Source organism: Lissotriton helveticus, chromosome 4_1 (assembly GCF_964261635.1).
Source record: "Lissotriton helveticus chromosome 4_1, aLisHel1.1, whole genome shotgun sequence".
Classification (NCBI taxonomy): domain Eukaryota; kingdom Metazoa; phylum Chordata; class Amphibia; order Caudata; family Salamandridae; genus Lissotriton; species Lissotriton helveticus.
In genome coordinates, this window is record NC_136063.1 from 499132232 (window position 1) to 499151051 (window position 18820).

The 18820-nt window shown below is 43.9% G+C and overlaps 1 protein-coding gene across 1 annotated transcript in view; it reads right to left on the minus strand.

Annotated features, from left to right (window-relative positions):
* The window catches only part of RALYL (RALY RNA binding protein like), a 1751515-nt gene extending 1733198 nt beyond the window's left edge, over window positions 1-18317 (minus strand). The window contains exon 1 of the mRNA XM_078687094.1: window positions 18160-18317. The gene's annotated coding sequence lies outside the window, so the exon portion shown is untranslated. The remainder of the gene's footprint in view (window positions 1-18159) is intronic.
* Between the last annotated feature and the right edge of the window lie 503 nt (window positions 18318-18820).

Sequence of the window (18820 nt, forward strand, 5' to 3'; positions counted from 1 at the left end):
AGAGTCAAGTGCTGAATGGGTACTTGGTGCAGTTGCTCGAGGGCCATAAAAGGTAGGCACAGCAGGAGTCAAAGCCCTCAACACCCATGACTGGGCCCAGAAAACCCTGTTTGCCCCATAAAATAGTCTCTAACATTCTAGTCAACAACATAAGTTGACTCCCATCACTCATGTTACTTTCTCACTTCTCTTTGTATTATCTGAGCTACTGAAACACATTTGTTTATTGTAGGACAAATATTTAATTTAAGCACTGGATTATATGTGTTTGTCTTGAATGAACTCTATTTAATGTTTTTTGTGCCCAATGTACACAAGTGGGAGGTGTGATTATGATGTTAACAATCGAAATTGTGAGATTAATGAAACTATGTCCAGTCATTTGCCATAAAACAAGTATGTGCTAGGCATGCTATCAAAAAATTAGTAGGAACTTGAAAGAAATCAACTTGAATCTTTTGTGCTGATTAAGTACTGCTGTTAGTGAGTGCAGCATGTGTTATGCCAATCTGTACCCTAGCCTATCCCCCTCATTTGAAATTGAGAATCGAATATAATAATCCATACACCTTCTGAGATTGCAGGCCTAAATTTGATAACTTCTACACTCCCATGGCGCCTCCTCCAGGCCTGTTTTGTGTTTCAGCACTTTCAGAAATGGAAGAATGAAAATGGGAATGGATGTCGTACTTAACACAGAATATCCTCACAACAAACTTAAATGTTTTAATTATGCACCAAGGACGTCAAACAACAATTTAGGAATAGCCAATCTCCTACAAACTATGCAAGCAGCCTAGATGCCCTGTAGAACTTGTTTTGCCTTTAAAACGTAGAGCCATTATTGTGAACTTGAGCAGTAGTGTTAGTTGGCATCTTTTGACATGGTTTCCCATGTCTTTTGGCTTCTGATCTCCTGTTTTTGACTGTGTGTTGAACTTTGTTTTTGCTGGTTATAGGACTCTGGGCACTTTACCACTGCTTATCAGTGCTAAAGGGAATGTGCTCTGTGTCTGAAATGTAATGGTATTTGGTTTCTCCATGTTTGGCATATTTGTTTTACTGATAAATTCCTAGTACAGTGCACTACATGTGCCCAGGGTCCGTAAATCAAATGCTACTAGTGGGCCTGCAGCACTGATAGTGCCGCCCACATGAGTAGCTCTTCAAATCTGTCTCAGGCCTGCCTCTGCAGAGCCGTTATGTGCAGGTTTAAACTGCCATGTAGACATGGCAAGTTCACCTACTTGCCAGGCCCCAACGTTCCCTTTATTACATATGTCACCCCTAAGGTAGCCCCTCGGTAATCCCATGGGCAGGGTGCAGTGTATTTAAAAGGTAGGACATGTGCTTTTGAGTTTTACATGCCGTGGTAGTGAAAACTGCTAAATTCATTTTTTTACTATAGGTTAGCCTTGGAGCTGCCTTGTAAGACTTTACAAGTGTAACTTCCAATTGGTAACAGATTGAAAACTGGAGTTTGGTGTTTAGGTGAGAGTTTGTGCTGCAGCACAAGAAATCGATGCATTAACTCTATTGCATAATTTCTGAACTGGCGCATACCTGCAAAAATCAACACATCGCTGCTACCTGCACTGAAACCTTGGTCCACGCTTGGTGAGTGCGTGACACATCGACCTCGACTTACAACACAGCCCCGACTTTGGCAATGCAGTGCCGCTGCTTGCACTGAATCCATGGTCACCGCTTGCAGAGTGCACGGCGCAAGACCTCGACTTACAAAGCAGCCTCAACCTTGCCGCAGCAGCTCCAAAGAATCGCTGCTGTGTGAGTCTTGGACACCAAATCACTGACATCCATGGTGCACCGTCCCCACTCCAATGCAGTTCCACCCCTGCATGGTTTCCAACCGACACATCACCTACAGCCCAGTTGATGGATATTGATGCTGCGGAACTAATACAATGCGCTCTCTACATCACCGCTGCCCCATCTTCAGGAACCAAGGTCTCGCACCAGGAACTAACGCATCACACCGGTTGTGCAACACATTGTTCCAGGGCACCAATATATCAACGACTCTACACCACCTTCAGAAACCGACACATCACCTGCATCCGCAATGCATCCTCTCCTCTGTGCACTGCATCGTATACAATTCCTGATGCTTCCAATGTACTGTCTGCCTGACTGCTCTGCACCAAGCTACCAGATGGTGAGCAGAGGTACACTTTTAGTGTGTATCACACTTGCCCTGACTAGAGTGGTGGGCCCTACTTGGACAGAGTGCAAAACGCTGCTAACTAGATACTCCATTTCTAACAAACAGCAAATGTAAATCTGAAAAAATACTCCATTCTCATTGGAAATACGGTTATGGCACAGTTATGTATTTACTTGTAATATTTGATAGCTCCAACTCTGCAGAATTCTCACCTCTACATCCTCTCTCTGTAACTGACATCACATCTCAACAGCAACTGAGAAACCGTAATTTACAGCTCCAGAGAGTTAACAATGTAATTATGAATTTGAATTTTGAAGGGAGCTCTTTGCCATCTTTGACTGCCTCAAAGCTCAGAGTTCAACAAGAGACTTGTTTGGGAAAAGGATAGACTTACAAAGTAAAAGAGAACCATTACAGTAGTGCAACACTACTGCTTGGAGACTAACTGCATTGTCTCCTGTAAATACACATTCCTTATACACATTTGCAATGGGAAGAGGTGGAAAAGGTTCTCATAGTACCCCCCAAGCTGCAAGGGCCAATCTTATGCATCTGACTGTTCTTTTGGTGCCTCATCTGGTTTTAAGGGGAGTTAAAAGGTATTATAAGAAGAGGTGAAGCCTTAGGCAGTACTAAAGCAGTGCATCTTTTCTCCTCTTTGAGTCTTTGATGCTAGGAAGATTGATCTTAGATCTTGTAAAAAAGAAAAACCTTCCTTTCAAGCATACCTATATAGTTCAACAAACAGGGAGGTTCACAAGTACAAACTTAAGAACAATGTGTCTTATAGAGCTGGAAGATATCAGGAAAGTAGACAGAGAGCATCACAGACCTAGGCTAGTGCACTATGAATGTAAACTTAAACTGTGATCATTCTTTGACTGAAACACATTTCACTATAGGTACCATACTGTCTTGGTGATGAAGGTCGAAAATAAGCGGGGTGCCTAGTTGTGGACCTTCTGACGTTTGGCGCGTGCCATGTTTAAGAGATCTGTGTAGATTACTTTGTTGAAATCCAGCCAGGGGACTAACATTTCAAATAACAAGATAATGTACTTAGATGTTAGGGGTGCAAGGGAGTCCCTCAAAACTAGCAACAACGACAGAACTTATTTTAGTTACTTTAGTAATTTTCAGAGTGAAATAGAGGTTTGGTCAAATAATGTCCTCAAGTTGTGAGCTCTCTGTATGACCCAGGTAAAGGGAGCAAAAGTGCCCAGCTAAACCTATTAACCTTCTGTCCTAAACTGCCCAACAGATGTGTTTATCAAATACCCAAAAGTTATGTCAAACTGAATTTCATGCAGTGAAATGAACAGAACCATAACGTTTTATGGGTAGTTTTTGAGGCATTTTCTGAATAATAATCAAGTAGGTAAACGGCTATATAGTAGAAGTCATTTGGTGCCCTTGTAATGAGTAGTCAAAATGTGAGAATGCTCTTCCAACAAAAATGTAAATGGCACAATCAAAAGCAAGATTATCTTGCAGTAATATAAAAAGTTAATTTTGAAAAAAGTCTCTTGTTCTTACAAGAAGCAAACATAACTCACCTGAAGCAGACATAATTTAATCATGCTTATTTATGCAAATACAAATTTGAGCTGTCACTTTTTGTTGTCTTGGAAACAATTAGATCAGAGAAGCTACGTACATGAAAGTACTATAATCTATATGTGTTACTATCAACACCTAATCGTAACCAATGCACATCACAACCGAAAAACAAATAGAGGAGTACGAACAAACACGTCACTTTAATTTAAAGGAATGCATTCAACCAGTGTGTCTGAGTAATCATGCTGTCAATGGTGCACCCAACATCTGCTCAGTTCTTTAATGGGGCATCCTCAACTCAGTTAAACTGAAGCCTATCTGTGCCATCAGTCGGGAGCTTGCAATGGCTGGCTTGCATCCAGCTTTCAAACCCAGCGGGCAATGAAGATCAGTGGAGGGCCTGACTAGTTTGTGGATAATTTCAAAACTAGCGCAGTCACCAGCATATTAGTAAATAGAAACACAGGCCATGTGATCAGAACAGATCACGGATGGCTCACAATATAAATACTTGAAAGGAGTGAAGAGTGAACTGACGTGTTTGGGGAAGGCTGGCAAGCTGAAATGAGAAAAATACTAGTTTGAATCACACTAACTCTAGAAGAGATTGGGGTCTATATTAACTGCAAAAAGAGTGCAACATTCATGAAAGTTTCGAAGAAATCCATGAGATTTCAAATGACCTTAACATAATTTTAGATGTACTTCTGAAATCTTTGGGAAATAGTTTTTTTTTAATAAAAAAGTTGTTAGAATTTTTTTTCCGCACGTGCATGCCACATATTTCCCTCTCATCCAGAGAGACTTTAAAATTGTGTGGTCACAATTAAATCTTTGCTGCAGATATTACAGTGAAGGAAAAAAATAAGTCCTTTTAGGCATCAATGCTCTAAGCTTAGTAGAGCATGAACATCGGTAAATAAATAGACCAGATTGTAAAAATGTTAGCATAGGTGATTTTGTAAACCACAGCACTGTACGTTGTTACAGCTCTCAAATTATTGGCGATTGTGATATTCCTTCCCCCTAAATAAAAATGGAGAGCTTGACAAGTGATCAGAATTGTTATTGCACAGCATCACAGCTGCATTGCTACTGGTAAAGAATGAATGATTCCCCGGGGTGCAATCTAGGAGCGTTCTGAAACCAACTCACACCTCCAGAGTAACGCCTGATGAACAATTATATCAGTATGCATGGAAATTAGTTTCCAAAATGCATTTACATGCAATGAAAAAACACTTTGTACTTGATTCAAGAGGACACTGCAGCATTTTCCACATTAAAAAATATATTAACTAAACCCTGCATCAGACCAGCTGCTTAATGCAATCTTATTACATTCTGCATACACACCTCTATTTTACCCCACAGGAAATCGGATTTCAATTCTAAGGGAGAGAAACGCCATAGTTTTGATGTGAGCTATGAATAAGCTCCTGCAAAGCTCTAATAATCCGACTCTTAAAAGGTAAGATGGTTTATGTGAGGAATGCTTGGCTCACACTTGGTAGAGCAACTCGACCACCAAGGCTTCGATGAGAGAAACACTTGGTAAAAGTGCAACAGCAAAAAAACAATACACTCAGGAAATAAGGAATATTTGATATCTCAATCAAGTGAGATAAAAAACAGAAAAAGATATGGAGTAAAGCGGCACAAAAATTAAGAAAATCGAATGTAGGGATATGGAATTTGAACATTAAAAAACAAGTTCCTCTAGAAAAAATGTTAATGTGAAAAAACCATGATGGTCTACGGGGGGCTCTATACAGGGACTTGACTTATGAGTGGCGAAGGTCTTGATGCAAGGCTAAGCATGAGTTGCTGGTTTGTAGAGGTCAAATGTTTTGCTTTTGGACCTTTAAAACACTTATTGAAGTTGACCATCTTCAGCAGGACAAGGACAGATACTGTAGCCAAGAAGGTCTTCAAAAGGTTGCCCATGTCTGTTAAATATTCCTGCTGTAGCCTAAACTTCGCCCAAATACACTTTGAGGAGAAAAATGACTACTTTAAAGCTGGTGAGGAGGTTGTGTTTTAGGTAGGCTTTGCAAATTGTCATGGCGATCCAGAGATAAACCTGCATGTAAGTACCAGTTACAGAAAATGTTTTGCAAGTTTAGTTTCTGGTCTACAAAAGTCTCCAAACTTACAGGAAAAGCTTCATAGACATCAAGCCATTGGTTCAAGTTGTAGCAGTGCTCCTTGCCACTCCAATTCAAGTCCACGGTAAAATGTACCATTCCAACGTACTTCTGTTCTTTATCTCAAGCAGAACAAGTTTGTATTATCCAAAAGGAAGTTCTGCACTCCCAAATCAGAGGGATGACGTTTTACAAAAACAGACAAGAAACTGCTTAGCGGTTTCTGGTCCAGTTGTTTTTTAATAGGCATGCCAATGTTTTCACAGTTCCATTGCATTCTTCACTTCCAGCTAAAGGGGAGAGATTGCTTTGGGAGAGGCAGGCTTCCCAGTCAGGACGTGGACACATGTATCGGGTGTTCGCAAGAAGCTAGCACTACTAGGTCTTAGAGTAGCCTTTTTCTCCAATAGATCCAAACCAAAGCAGCAGCCCAATGTCACTCAGGCATCTGCCAGTAGCCAGGAGAACCTGTAATGCAGCAGCAGGTATATCTCTCTACCTTTCTTGTTTCCAGCCAGCTCTATGATGGGAGTGAGTCAGGAAGATTGATTTTAGGGATAAAATGAGACAGTAATCGGTGATGACCCACCTAAGGGAATCGAATTAGAAATCCTAGACTTTCTCCTCCCATGTTTTGTAGCAATTCATCTCTGTTCTGCTTGCATGCTATGCTTTCAGGCAAAAGCTACCCCAAAGTCAGTTTCAACACATAAAACAAAAATAGTGGGTTTGCTGATCTACTTTTATTGCTCTCTCTCTCTGGCTACCCCAGTTACACCCTCTAAGGTTCAATCAAAGTCTCCACCTCCAATCCCCTATCTGTGCAGGCCCTGTTGCTGCTAATGGCTCCTAAGGTCTGAGGTAATGGCCAGGAGAACAGTACAAAGAAAACGTTCCTAAAAGAGCTATTTATAGCAGTTGTTGGGAGGAAGAAAAATGGGACATATTTTGACTTTCTTACTAAGTCTGGTATGCGGGATCACTTTGAACTGAGATGGTTTAATGAATAATACTAATATTTTTTCTCAGTCACCTGTGTCTCTGGATTAGAGGTCTTTTCTTCATGTGCTGAGAAGATGACATTTTTAATGAATGAATAAATGAATGAATATGTTATTTGTGTGGTTACTCAAAACCATTACAATGAAACAAAGTAGAAAAAGAACACTGCATATTTTTTTTAAGTTGAACAATTTAAAACTATAAACATTATGGTTAAAATCTAAGGGTCTAAAATTCAATGATCATTAAGTCCAAGAAAGCTTTTTTTTTTTAAACTCTGCCAACAGTTGTACATGCTCCCGTTAAGCTCAACGCCGGTGCTTGCCTGATTACTTAGCTTGGAGAGTGCATCAGCTTCATAGGAGTCTGTTGTACAAATTTACCAAACATAGCCATATGCCATATGCTTCACTATGTCCAGTGTGTACAGTTGATGGACTGCCTCCTTTGCGGTTCTAGTCTCCCTTTGTAGCAGGATGGGTCTAAGATAAAGTCTGCGGACTAGGCGCAGGGCCAGGCAGCAAAGTAGGATATGGGCCAAAGACTCCCGTTTATATTTGCAGAGCCGACACTCCCTAATGGCCGTTTTTGTCGACCCGGAGTGGTATAATTCTTTAAGTGGGAGAGGGTGTAATCTGAAAGCTACGATCCTATGTAAGGCTTGTCTTCCCACGGCCTGCGTGAGATGAGGTTTGGGGTTGTACTCTGTATGTGGGAGCCTTTGGGACTCGTGAAAGCCTCTTGATTCCAATGATTCCATATCTGAGGTGCGAGGGAAAAGGCAAACTTGTTTTTTTAATGTGCTTTTGATGGCAGTATACTTGATTATCTCGGGTCCCAGTTCTCTATTGCAAGTTTCAAAACGTCTTTAGCAGCGGCAAGGCTGGCTGAACAGGGATTGCCAGGTTCCAGAAAAATACTTTTTATGGTAGACTTCATTGTGTTCTCTGGTGCCGCCATGGTAAGATAAAAGTATTTGCTCAGAGAGGCCATCTCTTCCAGCTTTTGTTGGTTCAGGTTAAATTCTAACTGCACTAGATTATTCCTGGAGCATGCGGGTAGATGGAATAGCTTTTTATAGGCTGAGCGGTGGATTTTTTCTAGGTCTCTCGCTAGTTTCCCTGGAAATGCCTGCTGTGCGTAATTAAGTGATGGTATTAATTTCGCCCTCAAGACTCTATGGATAGCTGTTGTTGTGGGGCTATGTAGAGTGGCATATAGCTTGCAGAGGGCGTAAATGATGCTTTTCCCTTTCGTCTGCATTTTGTGGAGGTGGACTCCGGGGCGACCTGTTTCGCTAAACCAAACCCCCATGTAGTTGTAGTGTTGTGTGCAATCCAGAGTCAGCTGGCCAAGCCTCCATGTTGCCAGTTTTTTCTTAGGGTTTTGCCCAAAAATTATTGTTTTTGATTTGGATGGGTTGGCAACCAGCTTATTTTTGACATTGTAGGTTGCCAGGGCCGTAAGTGCTTTTTGTAAGCCTATTTTAGTATGGTCTAGGAGTACCAGATCGTCGGCGTATTGCATTAGTTGGATCTTAGTGTGCCCGATCCTAGGTGTTGCTAATGTGGCTCCAATCAAGGCTTGGCCCATGTCTGCGGTGTATAAATTAAAAAGCATCGGAGCTAAGACGCACCCTTGCTTTAGGCCGCGGTCCGTGTCGATTTTCTCTGTAGCAGATGCGCTCAAAAGTTTGATTCTTAGAAGATGACATACCATGACCTAATCTGGAGATAGAGGACACCAAGAGGTCACTGTTTATACAATTCTATGTCAGGACCGGAGGCTCCGATTATGCCTCTCATTTCTTTACTGAAGCTCACAGCAGCCAATGAAAACACAGAAAATAGAATCATGTGATCAACCATAGAGTTCCAGGGTATATAAGGCCCCGTCATGAACATAGAGTCCTCTTTCTTTGCTGCTCCGCAGCCAGTTAAGTGACTTTACATTGTATTGCTTATTTGCTCGCTAATGCCTGAACAATTTGTTACAAGTGTTTAACCCTTTAACCACAGCGGAAATTACGCCGCGATTTGGGCGAAATAAAAGGTGGGCGTGGTTCGGACGGCCCTTGGCCGTCCTCCGCACACGCCCACCATAACTTCGGATGGCCCCCGGCCATCCGACGCATCCAAGGGGTTAAGGGTACTTACAATGTTGTAGATGCTCTATTAATGCTTAGTGCTTGCACTGTTGCAGGATTTAAAGGTATTTTAAAGCATTGTGTATTTATGCAATTTTCATAGTTGCCGCGCTCTGACAGCGCGCTTTATTCATGTGGAGTTCTGCCCAAGGGCACACACTCTCTTCCAAGGATTAAGAGCGGATCTTTCAGCTCGGGTTCTTTGTAGCGCGTCCGCTGTGAGCGCATTGGAAGTGCTGTTGATATTGATTCCCCCATTCGTGACTGTGGGGAAACCGCCTCTGCCAGGAGCGCACTCTTACTGGCGATCGGCAGTGGAGCGGGAGGGCTCGGGGAGCAATGATGCGGATGCACAGTTCTCTTTCTATTTTTAACATCGTCCAGCACCGCACGTGCGGGGTGGCCATTTTTGGGAATTTTCTTCTCAGAGGATTGAAAAGAATACCAGAGCTGCGTTTTCAGAGCTCCTGACCTACTGTCTTGCCGTAAATGGCCAGTTTTTCCTCCCCTGACGCCCTGCATCTTTCTGACTGTGTGGGGCTGAACAATTGTGCTTAGGCTTTGCCTAGAGTGGGTTCTGTGGCAAGCTTTCCTCCCTCTACATCCTATAAAAAAGTGTTTACGGTTCCTGTTGGGGACTACAGAAGCTTGCCTGGGGTTACCACTCCCCCTGATATATATATATATATATATATATCAAGAAGAGGCCTCTAGACCTGCAAAGAAGGTGAGGAAGGAGAATCACACTGAGAAACCGTCAACTCCTAAGTTCCTCAGTTTTGAACCATCAGATATTATCCACCCAAATTCCTCCGCCTGGCTTCCGCCCCAAAAGGTGGCAGATTATGTGTATGTCCACATTAGACAAGCGTTTGATAAGGATGTGCGAGCCAAACTTCGGTCAGAATGTCCTAGACCAGATCTGCTCGGTAAGGTAGCGGAGACACCCGAAGTAGATCCGTCCATGCTAACCTACCTCAAAAAGTATACTAAGGATCCCAAGAAGGGCCGGGATCGGTTTTGGAGATCCTTTCAGGATAAACTCTTTGATATTACAGGTCCTCTAATCAAAATTCTTGAATTAGGATTCCGTGCCAAAGAGTCTTAGTTTGCAATTGATCCGGAAGAACTGATTGGCTGGGCACAAAGGGCAGTTTGCCAACTTGGCAACGCTAACTGTGCATTATCTACTGAACGCCATCGCTCTATCCTCTGAAATCAGATCCTAAGCTCGCTGAACTGTCAACATCTGAATTGGGCCCACTGGCTCATGGAATGCTGTTTGGACAAACTTTCCTGAAAGAATTAACAACATTTGTGGCTACTTTTAGCGGCTTGAACAAAGCCCAGGGTACCCTTACGCGAGCCTTCTGCCCGATTTGCGTCATGGACGGATGCTTTCGGGGGCGCTCATTCGGCCATGGGTTCAATCAAGGCACCCCTCGTGGTCAACAAAGAGGAGGATATCAGGATTCGAGCTCCAATACCTCCTCCTTCTATCCCACTTGAAGATCCAGGAACAGATTCCGCAAAGGCAGGTTTGGCGGTATCCCGGTGATCACCAAGACTCCGGAAAACTCAGGTAAGCTTGATTCCCTGTTCCGATGTGATTTTGGGGGCAGAATAATGTGTTTTCTCGACACATGATGCGAGATCTCTCAGGATGCTTGGGTGTTAGAAACAGTAAAAGGGTACAAACTAGAGTTATTTGATTACCCATTTCAGGGCGTACATCCACAACCAATGTCTTTTTCCCAACAATATCAGAGCTTTATCTCAACAGAAATTGAGTCTTTACGCAGAAAGGCGCGATATTGACTTCCACTCTTCACCCTCGAGGTTTTCTAAGCAATGTCTTCCTAGTGGAAAAGAAAGGAGTGGGTCCAGGCTGGTTTTAAACCTCAGCGATTTCAATTCCTGGATTGCTTACAGACACTTCAAGATGGAAGGTATCCATCTTTTATGAGATCTCCTACAAGAAGGAGATTGGATGGTCCGGCTGGACTTGAAGGATGCGTATTAGTCCATTCCCATATTTCCCCCTCATCGCCATTTTCTACAGTTTCTATGGAAGGGAGTTTGCTACGAGTACAAGTTCTTCGGTTCGGCCTATCGTCAGCACCATGGTGCTTCACGAAACTCCGGAGACCAGTTGTAGAGTCACTCAGAGCCCAGGGAGTCCATCTTATAGTATATCTAGATGACATCATCAGTATGGTGACATCACCTCAGCTAGTTCAAGTACACCTCAATTGGACGATCAGTCTATTACAGAATTTGTGGTTCATTGTGAGCCCACACAAGTCAGTACTGACCCCGACGCAAGCGATCACATTCCTGGGCTTCCTAGTCAACTCCTTGACTTGCCAGCTCTTGCTTCCGATGCCAAAGATCAGGGGTATCAAACAGGAACTGAGGTCTACACTTCACAGGCAGACGATGTCCCTGAGATCATTAGCCTGAATAGTAGGTGTATTGGCCTATTCCATTCAGGCCATCTTCCCGGGTCCCCATCACTACCGGTCCCTTCAACAGCTCAAGATCCGCCATCTCCAAAAAGGCCTCAATTACTCAGAACAGATTCCTCTCTCAGAGGAGGCGAGGCTGGAGATGAACTGGTGGTTAAACCACGTGGAGGCCTGGAACAGCCGAGCTCTCTTCGGATCAGCCCTGGATGTAGTTATCGAATCCGATGCCAGCCGGTGGGGTTGGGGAGACCGATGCGGCCACTTGTCCACGGGTGGTCGTTGATCGCCGGAAGAGCTACAGTTACATATCCACTGCCTGGAACTATTAGCTGGTTCCTTTGCGATCCGATGTCTATTTCCCCAGAAGACAGATTGTTATATCCTTCTTCTGCTGGACAACATATCGGCGGTTCGGTATGTCAACAAACTGGGTGGTACCAAGTCCCGGATGTTGGCAGAGATTGCCAAGGACTTTTGGCACTTCTGTCTTCAGAACAGAATCTGAAGAGGTGGCCTATGGTACAGCTGTAGCTGGATATATGCAGTTCTTCGTGTCTACACAACGTTGTATTTCCTGGATCGGGTTCCAGATCAAATGTACAGCCCCGTTCGGCCTTTAGTTGTTGGTTTGGAGAAGTCCTAGTCTTCCGGTTGTTCTTCAAGAACAGGTTGTGAATGGACTTAACTGTTATGTTTACAAAGAAAGAGGACTCTATGTTCATGCAGGGACCTTATATACCCTGGGACTCTTTCGTTGATCACGTGATTTTGTTTTCTGTGTTTTCATTGGCTGCTGTGAGCTTCAGTAAAGAAATGTGAAGCATAATCCTCGCCTCTGTGTCCTTAATAGAATTGAAAATTCTTGTCACAAATTTTTAATTCACATGAATCGATAACGAGAAATGCATGCCAAACAGACAAGTTGAGACTTCCTGAACACCATAGTCTTACTGGAAGAGGAAAAGGGAAAGCTCTTGGCTAAATTGCTGAGACAAACGTGATGGCTGTAGCCTTTTTTCAGAAACTAAAACGAAAGAGAAAGTGTCACATTGGCTTGGAGAACTCTACTTATTGTGTATGATACTTGTAGTGGTGTGCCATGACTCCGGAGTTTCTCTGTAATGTTTGGCTCCCTCAGCCACAAACGGCAATTAAGGGTGAACAACAGGAGGTTAGCTGGGAATGTTAAGAACCTCTTACAAACCACACCTCCTAAGCTTTAGGCATACTCTTTTTTTGTAATTCAAATATGTGCACATCAGTGTGGGTAATCACAATAAACTGTTTGACTTTGTGATATAGGATTGATTACCTGTACACTGAAAATGTAACTTGGATAGCTTGTTCCTATTTAAAGTGATTAGGAGTTATAATCTGAGTTCTACATATTTAAAACAGTTTCTGCAGCTTTTTAGCAGAAAACATAAATTTAAAAAAACGTGCCAGATTATATGTAGTAGTGGCAAAAGCTTTTTTCCATTGCTGCACCCCATACTTGCGCTTCATACAAATACACACACCTTTTGCGTGTCTCTGACTTACCAAAGTGGCAAGTAAATTGCAACTTCATAGCAAAACCCGTACTGTTTTCTTCAAGCAGCACTCATGTACAAGAAGCCTTGCCAGCAGGAGATATCACATGTCCAGAGTGCAGAAAATAGAAGGAAAATGTCAGAATTATAAATTTACTACAATAAGCTGCTTCTCCTTTTCTCATTTGTTTGGACAATTTTTGCGCAACTGGAGAAGCCAATTCATGACACTAGATTTGTTTCACTCAGGAAATGGATTACGGACAGGTGGCAAATATGCTTTCAGTCCAACCCTGAAAGAATGTCTTGGAAGAGGGTACGACCATGAACACACTAAGGACATTACCATAAAAGGCCCAAGGCCGAAGAAATTTAGTATCCCTACTTCTATTTAGTGAAACAGAAAGTGCCACTGCCACTTTCCAAGCTGTACTTGAAACATAAACAATCTAGTCATGATGGACAACTCTACCTTCTGCCTACCTATGCCCAGCTGCTTTGTTGATTCACCCACAAAGTACAGACCATAACATGCCTGCCTATATGAAATAGGATTACACCACTCATATTGTCTTTGGTGTTTCATAAATACAAAACTTAGGTCAGGGACACTTGGATCGCTAATTTAGTGCAGATATACAATGTAGATTAACACTACAGCAGGATTGTTGAGCCACAGAACAGTATATTCCATTTAGGATTTTAAAATGACCACAAACATGAAAATAGTGTCCAATGAATTTCATGTGATTTGACTTCATAAATATTTACTGTGGAGATGCACATAACACGACTGCCTTTTATTATGTGGTGGCTGCTGGGCTCTGCCCTGGTTTCCACCTAGTTTCCTACTTCCTTAGAAATACATTTTACTGTGACCCCTTCCTTTTTGTGCTGCCTGTCCCAATTCAATACAATGCACATATAAAAATGTTGCACAGTAGACTTGAGTGTTGTCCTGCTGCGAAGATTTGCTACAGGAGACCGTCAGGTGGTTCAGTTGGAAGCAACTTTAAATCCGTTTTAGAAAAGAGAATATTTTACTGGTTAGATTATTGGGTAGGGTGATTGAGAGCACGAACTCGAAGCATTTGCACACACCAAAGACACACGCGGTCCATTTTAAGAGCAAGTATTGCCCATGCCGATTCAAAACAGTATGGACAAGCCTGCAGTGTAAATGAGAGTACATGAACTATGCCTGTCAAGGTGTCCTGCTCCCCTTTGATGGGCTGGCAGCTTGGGTGGTTACCTACATTCCCTAGTGTGTGTGTGGCAGCCCCCTGCTGAGGAGGTACTGGTTGAACTATTGCTTCAACAGTGTGATGAGGCTATAACTTTAGAATCTCCCTATGCAATCTAAGTGGGATAATCATCCTGCCATAACAAGGCATTTCCATTCCAATTATCTTATTTAGACTTAAGCAAAATCGACACCCTACTGTTGTATCAGATAGGTTGCGGCTATGTTCCACATTTAACTCAGCACTTGAAACTTTTGTGTGAAAGAGTACTGTCCAAAGCTATGGGAGAATAAATATCATCTCTTGTCATGGTCACTGGTTTTAGACACTCAACATACAGTACTGCAGTCTATAGCAATGTTTTACAAAATCAAAAATGCCAGTTATGAGGAAGACCCATTTTATTTAAGCTACCTTTAAATCAGCTGTTTCTTTTTGGCAGCCTGGAAAATATCTAGGCAATGTGAAAATAAAACTGAAATTTCTCCTTAGGACAGAGGAAAATAGGACATACGTGTCATGCACAGGTCGAAAATCAATTAGTTTCCAGTTTCCTATAAAATATTCCATTCTTCAATGAAATATTATTCTTACCTATGATTTAAGAGGTCACTCCTTAGTTATAGAAATTTCCTATTAAATGTCAAGACTTGGCTCGAAAATGTTATGAAAAGTTATAAAGAAACCGATATTTCCCAAACATGTCAAAAGAGGAAGGAAAAACGCTGGCCGTTTTCTCAATCCAATATATCTATGGTCGCCATACTTGGCAGCAGCTTCGATTCTTGGGCCACTTTCTCACCCCTCCCTTATATCATGATGTTTACCATGGGCCGCCACATGATGTAAGAAATACGATGACAAGGATGAAGCTTATAACCAAGTAACAAACCATTTAAGTTTCACATACTTTTGCCAATGAAGTCTGGTTTCTAGAAAAAACTGGTATAATCTAATGGAACGACTTAAAGATGAACTATAACTATTGATCCAATGCCGCATACACCATTTAAGGGTTGTTTCGCCAATCTCGGACTGTGGGTTTAAATATTGGTAAATTACAGATATTATAAACAAATATGCCACTGAATAATCTCAGATGTGTGTGGAAAGCATCTCGAGAAGGAGTCTTTAAATAGGTCACTATCCACCTCAAGATAGTCATTCACAGGCAAGACCTGATGGGTACCAAACCAATGGCATAGAGTGCTGCTCCGTTGAAATGCCACCATAGATGCTAAACAGGAAAACTGCAAAGTAGCCTCAGTGTACCCTAAATTTCTGGATTAGTTTAACGTGAAGACACACATGGATTATTCTGTTTGAGTGATCCTTTCCCTGATATTGGGACATGCTGAACAGTTTCATATTAAATCTTTTCCAGTGGAATTATCTGAGCAACGCACACATACATCACCTCACAAGGCTACAGTAACAGTGAAACACAAGCTACAAATCAGAAGATGAGATGGCCTGAAGGTAAATGTGTGCGGGGCAGTGTGTGATAAACAAGATCAAAGTAAGTCAAGTAGCAGCACATTTACAAAACGTCACACCCCAAGAAAAAACAGAGCAACAACCGCAGCTGTGCTTCTTTGTCCAACAAGGTACTGCTGTTTCATATGGTACTTTAGAGAAATGCGTGTAACAGAATTACAAATGACATACATACAAGAACGTCCCTTCAGCGATTGATCACCAAACTGGCGCTGTTGAGATTTTAATATGTGATGTGTGAGCTCCCCAAATGCCCCTGGAGAATGAGCTCGACCTGCTGAGCTATGCTAGACGCGCTCCACATGGGACTTCCCATCGGCAATTCAAAGGCACAGCAGCTCTCAAGCACGTGCCCCTGTCCTCACTCGGGTGCCGACCCGAGGCGCGTACTCTAGCGTGCGGCGCCACGGCTGGGCTTTCCTGTATCACTTTGTTCTGAATAGATAATGGAGGCAAATGCACAATCCTTGCTTTCCTCTGCACGGGTCTGTGGGTGGAATTCCTAGGGGGCCATGTGACAACTCGCCAAATGCTCCAGCACAATAAATCATACGATCCAAGCCAGCCATCTATACTTCAGCGCCAGCCTCCCATACACTGAACGCCGAACAACCATCCAGCACTGAGCACCCTGCCGTGCCAGCGCTTTAAACATATTTATAGATAACAGTGCATGCAGTGTTAAGTTTAACCTTCAGTATTTCCACTAAACACCCACACACCACCCAAACAGGCAGCACCCCTGCACTCCAGCTTGATAACGGGCCATAATATTGACATCACGTGTGCTAGACCCAGTGCTTCTTAGCGCCGCACATTCCTCTACTGTGACGCGCATCCCCCGGCATCTTTCTAGAAGAGGAATGAATCAGAAAGCATCAGCCATACCGCACTTCCATCCACATAAGGTCCATGCCAACACACGGGAGACAACGCAGCGCCAGAAACACCCCGGGATGCTGAACTCTACCTGTCGGTTAGGCTGGACCCGCGCCTGCTGCCAGCATCCACACGCACAGACCTCGCGACCAGAGAGAAGCTGCTGGGGGTGAAACGATAAACACCCCCCTCCCTGCACTGTCACACTAATCACCCGGTGCTAAGCATCCCCACCACAAGCACTGACCTGCTGAAGGGGGCTCAATAAACATGGTGCTTTGGGGATAGTTTGGAAAGGTCTCTGTACACAAAACCAAACCACCAGCAATGCCCAGAGCGAAGCGACCCCCACCCTCCCCGGGGGTGAACCGCACCTTCCTGATGGGTGGTGATTCCAAAGTCAACCCGAGCCCTCCCGCAGGCATTTATCTGTGCAAGCTTCGCTTTCTGATTCAGAATGCGATCCCTCGGCTTCCCTGCGCGGGGGACGGCGCCCCATCGAACCCACGCAGCGCAACTTCAGCCCTAGCTCCCGGTGACTGGAGCCGTCCCTTGGGAGGGCTGCGGGAGAGGACGGGAGCAACGCTGCGCGGCTCCAGGCGCAGGTGAACCTAGACACAGACATCCAGCAATGACCCCGCTGTGCGCACAGATGCATGGAGCGCAGATTGCTGTTCACGTTCAATTACAAACAGAGGCAACGCCTACAAGCTGATGAAGTACCTTCACTGCGAAGCTGCGCGGGTCTCTCTCACTTCATCTTCCGTTGACAAGGAAACCGAAAAAGCACTTCATTTTCCAGGGGGGAAAAAGAAAAATACACCTTCCACTGCCATCATGTAAAAACGTTATCAACATGAACATCGTTGTTCACACCATAAAAATGAATGAGACGAAGAAAAAAAGTAAAACGTGCAAAAAGTACTGGCCTTAGCAGAGAAGAAAGATTGTCGTAAGGCGCTAGCTGCAAGAAAAGTTTCGGTTATATGGGGGGGGCGCTAAAAAAAAGAGGAAAGCAAACCGGTGGGTTTGTCTTGGTGTTTAAAAATGAAACAAAAATAAAATGAAGGTTTTGGTGAATGGTTTGCATCGGACCTGCAAGACCACACGCTCTGGTCAACGCTGTTGCTGTGCAATGCATCATCAATCCCAACGCAAGAAGAAAACGCAGAGGAAACGGGGTTAGAGACATGCCACTTGCAATAGCAAAAATGTGCACACACTTCACATAGCGTTCCAAACAAAACCAGTTGCTATTTTTTTGGCGTTGGGGCTGCACGGAACGTTATCAGTAGCTGCTGCTGCCGCTTGCAGCCACACAGACACAGCACCTTCATAACAAGTACCAATGCATGCTAGAAAAACTTGCATTCACAAAAAGGCTAAAAACATGCTCCAGCTTTCATCTAAAACAATCATCAAAGAAGAAGAAAAAAAGAAGAAAAAATGAAAAAAAGACAAAAAAAAGACAAGAATGCCACTGAAAAGGTACTCACCGAGCGGGAGTAAAAATGAGATTTAGTATAAAATACAGTATGGCGGTGGGAGAAGGAATGAAGCGCTTTGCTCTCAGTCTCTTGCCTCGGGCACTGACACGTGACTCACAGTCAGGCTGACTCGCCGGCAGGGAGGGGAGGAAGAGGAGGGGGCGGTGGGAAGCCCCAGCGGAGCGGGCGAGTGCTAGGCTACACCGGCGCCGGATTGGAGCCTGCAGCAGGTGCACGGTGGCTTGGAGGCGCGAGGACGGCGGCGGGGCTCAGCGCGCACGCACGCACGCGCGCAGTCCCCTGGGCTGAGCTCACAGCCTACGCTGTGCACAGACGCGGCTGACGCCGAAGCTGGACAGGTGTGCAGACAGGAGCGGGCAGAGAGCTAGGAAGCAGTATGCAGGACATCACGTAGCTCCTTCGCCTCTTCCTTAAGTTCACGGAGGACTCGCGCCAGTTGCCTAGACGTTCCATCACCACGCGCGTGGCTATGGTCCTATCTATTTTCATCTGTGTTCAAGGGGAGGACACGAGTCATAGTGGACGCGGATGTACACTGATTGTAAAGAAGGGGCTCTGCTCCCGTTACCAGAGTCAAAACGGGGGCACAGAGGTGTGACTTACATTGTGCCTCAATACTGCAGCACCTTGCATTTACTGGCACCGTGTA